The sequence below is a fragment of the Lactuca sativa genome, chromosome 5 (assembly GCF_002870075.4).
Source record: "Lactuca sativa cultivar Salinas chromosome 5, Lsat_Salinas_v11, whole genome shotgun sequence".
NCBI classification, from domain to species: Eukaryota; Viridiplantae; Streptophyta; class Magnoliopsida; order Asterales; family Asteraceae; genus Lactuca; species Lactuca sativa.
In genome coordinates, this window is record NC_056627.2 from 282,392,297 (window position 1) to 282,398,296 (window position 6,000).

Below are 6,000 nucleotides of genomic sequence, written 5' to 3' on the forward strand. Positions count from 1 at the left end.
CGATACAGACCATAAAGCATAAATGATAACATTACAAGTCATTCAACAAATATATACATATACAGACTTGTAAACAAAACAACTCGATGATTCATCCACCTTATGCCCTTGCGCCACTTCCTGTAATACAAATAAAACCGAGTGGGTCAGGCTTGGGAGCCTGGTGAGCATATAGGGTTTTCAACCCACAATAAATAGATTATATTTAATTTCACCAACCAACAATAACCCGATTACCCATTCTTGTTATCCTCACTTTACGTCCCTAAAACAACATCTATCTCAAGGGACCTAATCTAGGATTTTCATCGGGACGGATATTACTGCGAAGGGGTTTCCTTAACAATAGATATCCTAAAGGCAACCATGAGGGGGATAGAGTACACCGGTGAACACATCGTTCACAACACCTACATGTTATGAACCTGCTAGCGTTCCACAAGACTGTCTAGAAAGAGTCCGTGGTCGTTATCCATACTCCGCTGAATAACTAGATCAACAACAACAACATCGAGGCCTCTCATCTGTTTATTACACATCAACTATCTACCCATGTTCTACCCAACATATTAGTAGATAAAAATATATATTTTTATACATAGTTTAAAACCTGTATAGCATTTTCATTCAATACATATTCCACATAACATATGAGGCACACCCACATAACAGGTATTTCATAGAAAATAAATCTGATCTATGAGATAGAAGAGAGTGAATATACATTCACACACATAACAACAAAATTATACACATAACACGTATTTTGTATAAAATACTTCATAATTATGCGTTAGAAGAAAGTAACTACACACTCACTTGATCAGAAGATGATCGGACAACACTACGACTTATAGAAGTAGTATTCTTTGGTAGATGTGGAAGATCTTCACAAAAACCGGGCTCTTCGCGGGCAGAGCTTCGGCTCGGGAATCGAACTTCTCGGGATCTTCGGGGCTTCGAAACTTGCTCCGAGGCTCGGGATTGATACCGGGGCTTCGGGATACTTCTGGCACGCAAAACGATGCAAAACGGGAGAAAGAGGAGAGAATTTGGCAAATGGAGTCGGCTGCCCTCGCAACCCTTTTATAGGAGGCTGAGGCCTCGCAGTACGCTGGGCGTATTGCCTTACGCGGGGCGTACTCCTCCGAAATCGTCATTGCATACGTCATCCGAAGAACTCGAGTGCGAGGGTCGTCATGCTTCGTTGTACGCTGGGCGTACTTCGGATAAGTTCGGTGACTCCCCTTCGGATAATGTCGGATTTAATAATTAAATTTATATATCAATTATTTAATAAACTTCAAAAATTCATATCTTCTTCATACGAACTCCGTTTTCGACGTTCTTTATATCCACACGTAAGTGAGACAACGCTCTACAACTTTCGTTTAGACTCCGTCGGCTAATTTTGACTTTATTTTTATTATTTATTTTTAGTAGGCCGGGACAGGAAAACTTCGTTATAAATTCATAACTTCTTCGTCCGACGTCCGTTCTCTCCTAAATTTTCATCGTTTCGCTACTAACAACGAGATCTTCGATTCTCGTTTAGATCGTTTCGGCTAAAAATGTCACACCCCCAAACCAGAATGGCGGAAACATTCGGGGGTGGATGACTTCACGTAGTATCACAACAATTGAATATTGTAAAGAAAGTAACACAACCATCATATATATAATAAAAACGTATCTTGTTGCGTTATACATATTTGCAAAAGAATATTACAATATGATGATATAAATGTTTAATGATAAACGTCCTTAGCGTTCCTTCTTCAAAAGCTGGTGGTTACCTGTATTACTGATTCCCTGAGAAATACAAGTGGTTTCGAAAAAGTGTCAACAATTAAGTTGGTGAGTTCATAAGTATTTTGCATTGAAAAGTATGTCCTTTTGGTAGTAAATCGATGAACGAGGTTTTCATAAAATCCAATATTTTCTATAAATGGTTTGAAAAGTTTCCAGAGTTGAAGTGTGTTAGTATGTTCCATACTTGAATAATAATGATAAACTTTGTGCTAAAAATAATGTGGAAAACTGAATGCATATATGAATCTCGTAAATCAAACTTGTTTTTATACTTTTATGTGAGTTTTATAACCATACTATTGACATTGACTGCCTGTAACAACATTCTTCAAGTGTTGTAGTGTTATGACATTTGTCACCCCAGACCTGCCGGTCTAACTATAGCTAATAGTTTAGGTGCGGGGTTGTCAATCCCGTATAGATCTATACACAAGTATCACTCTCTCCCTCCAAGAGATTATGGTATATAATACAGGACTTGAAATGCATACATATGAGTACGTTGAAGTTTGAATATCTCACATTACTTGGTATAAACAGATTTACGATAAGTAAGACTTTACTTCATTTGAAAGTATTTCGTTTGTCATGATGTATATGTAAGATGTATGAATAACTTGTTAACTATACTCATTATAGTTTCTCAAAAAGTATGTTTCCATTTAGTAAGAATAACTTGGTGATATAATAGCCCTTTAAACATAAAGATGTTTGTATCAATACTCTATAAGATAGGTATTATAATTATGTTTATAAAACGATACTTTGACTTGTAATGTACTTGTATTTCCCCCCTAAAACATGAAAAGAATTGAAAGGTAGGGGTATGAACTCACTCATTTGGTTTGAAGAGAGAGAGGCTAGAGTTGAGCAGAACTTCGACCGCGGAAAGTTGCGTCTTCGGGCTCTTCGGGGATCTCGGTAGCGTAGATCTTTCGTCGGGGCTCGGGTGCGGAAACCGAGGGCGTCGGGATGGTCTCTGGAGCTTGGAAGTATGGGAGAGTGACTGGGAGTTTGAGAAAGTGTGCAAAAACCCGAGGCTCAAACCTTCTATTTATAGGGCTGGAGGATGGCGTACGCGGGGCGTACCTCCGGAGTACGCTGGGCGTACGCGGTACGTGGGGCGTACTTCGGTTACGCGGGGCATAAAAATGCGTCACGGCTTACGACTCCGGTCTAGCTAAGCGTAGAGTTGCAGCCGATGGGACTCGACTCTGGGTCTAGTACGCTGGGCGTAATCTGGGATTACGCTGGGTGTACTCTAGTCTCCCATCTTCTAAATTCCGTAACTTTCGCGTACAGGCTCCGTTTTTTGCGTTCTTTATATCCACGCGTAGGTGAGATTATGCTCTACAACTTTCATTTAGACTCCGTCGGCTAGTTTTGACTTCATTTTTAATGACATCTTTTTAATAGGCCGGGACCGCTAAAGTCCGTTAAAAATTCATAGTTTCTTTATTCGACGTCGGTTTTCGTTTGTCTTTTTATCATTTTACTCCTATCGTGGAGATCTTCAACTCTCGTTTAGGTTGCGTTAGCTAAATAACACTCGATCTTCAATTCGAGTTTTTAGCCCTCTACTACTGTTACAAAACTTTGGAAATTCGTAACTTCTTCATACGAGGTCCAATTTGGTCGATCTTTTTATGTACGTTTACAATTTAACGAACTCTACATCTTTTGTTTGGATACTTAAGGCAAAAATGCATTTTATTGAAATTTCACTTTTTACGTTAAATAGCATTTTAACGGTGTGTCGTAAATATACGAGTGGTTATAATTTCTTCAATATAACCCGGTTTTGAACGTTCTTTATGTTTTTGGAAACCTTGGCACGATATCTAATATTTGATGCATCCCAACTTAGATATTTGAACACTTTATTTTTTTGAGGTTAATTTAGTTGATTCCAAATAGTTTTCGTTGTTTTTTTGACTTTTGAGTGTTATACTGCTTTTGGAAAAATATAGGGTTGTCACATCATCCCCCTGTTAAGGGAATTTCGTCCCGAAATTTAATCTAAGATAGAGTTTACAGGTTAGGAAAAAGATGCGGGTATTTTTGTTTCATCTGATCATCGCGTTCCCAGGTGTATTTAGGTCCTCGCTTGGCGTTCCAGCGGACCTTTACAATAGGTATGCGGCTTTGTTTAGTCCTTTTTATTTCCCGATCCATGATCTCTACTGGTTCCTCTACAAATTGGAGATTCTCATTTATTGCAATTTCGTCTAGAGGGATGACAAGGGTCTCATCGGACAAGCACTTCTTTAGGTTTGATACGTGAAAGGTAGGGTGTACGTTGTGGAGCTCCTGAGGTAATCTAAGTTTGTAAGCCACTGGGCCGATCCTGGCAAGGATCTCGAATGGTCCGATGTATCTTGGGTTCAGTTTTCCGCGCTTCCCGAAGCGTATTAATCCCTTCCAGGGCGAGACCTTTAGTAGAACTCAATCTCCGACCTGGAATTCCAAGGGTTTCCGTCTTTTATCCGCGCAACTCTTTTGCCTGTCCCTTGATGGTTTTTGACGTTCCCGAATCTGAACGATCTTCTCCGTAGTTTCCCTTATGATTTCTGGTCCAGTGAGCGTGTTGTCTGTTGCTTGTCCTTTTGCTAGTTGTGTGTCCCCCACTTCGGCCCAGCACAAAGGTGACCTGCATTTGCGGCCATAGAGTGCTTCGAACGGGGCAGCCTTGATACTAGTGTGGTAGCTATTGTTGTACGAGAACTCGACCAAAGGTAGATGTGTGTCCCATGCCTTGCCAAAATCGATTACGCAAGCTCTCAGCATATCTTCTAGGGTTTGTATGGTCCTCTTGCTCTGGCCATCGGTTTGTGGGTGATAAGCGGTACTCATGTCTAGTCTTGTCCCCAAAGCTTTTTGTAGCGACTGCCAGAACCTTGAGGTGAACCTACTATCTCGGTCCGAGATAATGGATATGGGCGCACCATGTAGTCGTACAATTTCTCTGAGGTATGTCCTAGTTAGGTTCTCTAATTTATCCGTCTCTTTGATCGGTAGGAAGTGCGCTGATTTAGTTAACCTGTCGACAATCAACCAGATAGTGTCGAGTCTGCTTGCCGTTCTGGGTAGTTTGGTTATGAAATCCATAGTTATACGTTCCCACTTCCATTCGGGTATTTCTGGTTGTTGCAATAATCCCGAGGGCTTTTGGTAGTCTACCTTGACCTTGGCACACGTCAGACATTTACTCACGTAGGTAGCAATTTCAGCTTTCATGTTCGGCCACCAGTACAATTTCTTGAGGTCGAGATACATCTTATCGGAGCCGGGGGGTATGGAGTATCGTGTTTTATGGGTTCGTTCATGACGACTTCTCTTAATCCGCCAAACTTCGGCGTCCCGATCCGATCCATGAAGTAATGAACTCCATCATTCTTGACCTCAAACTTCTTATCCATTCCCCTTAAGGCTTACCCTGCCACATTTCCAGATGTTAAGGATTCTATCTGGGCTTCCTTGATTTGTGTGGACAGGTGTGAATGGATTGTCATGGTTAAAGACTTCACTCTATGGCCCGAGTATTCCTTCCGGCTGAGTGCATCGGCTACCACGTTAGCCTTTCCGGGATGATATCGAATCTCGCATTCATAATCATTTAGTAGTTCTACCCACCGTCTTTGTCTCATGTTGAGTTCTTTCTGGTTGAGGATATGTTGGAGGCTTTTATGGTCGGTGAAGATCGTACATTTCGTGCCGTAGAGATAGTGTCTCCATATCTTTAGAGCGAAGATGACTGCTCCTAGCTCAAGATCGTGCGTTGTGTAGTTCACTTCGTGCGTCTTTAGTTGCCTTGAGGCGTAGGCGATGACCTTCCCTCGTTGCATCAGGACACACCCAAGTCCTTGGTTTGATGCATCGCAATAGACCACGAAGTCCTCCGTTCCTTCTGGCAAGGTTAGGATGGGCGCACTACATAAGGCTCGCTTTAGCGTTTGAAACACAGCGTCTTGTTTTTCTCCCTAGTCGAAGGTCACACTCTTCTGAGTTAGGGTGGTAAGTGGTTTGGTAATCTTCGAAAAGTTCTGTATGAACCTTCGGTAATACCCGACGAGTCCCAAAAATTGTCGGATTTCTGTAGGGGTCCTTGGTGTCGTCCAACTTTCTATTGCCTTGATCTTAGAAGGATCCACGTGTATCCCCTCCTTGCTTACTACATGTCCTAGGAAA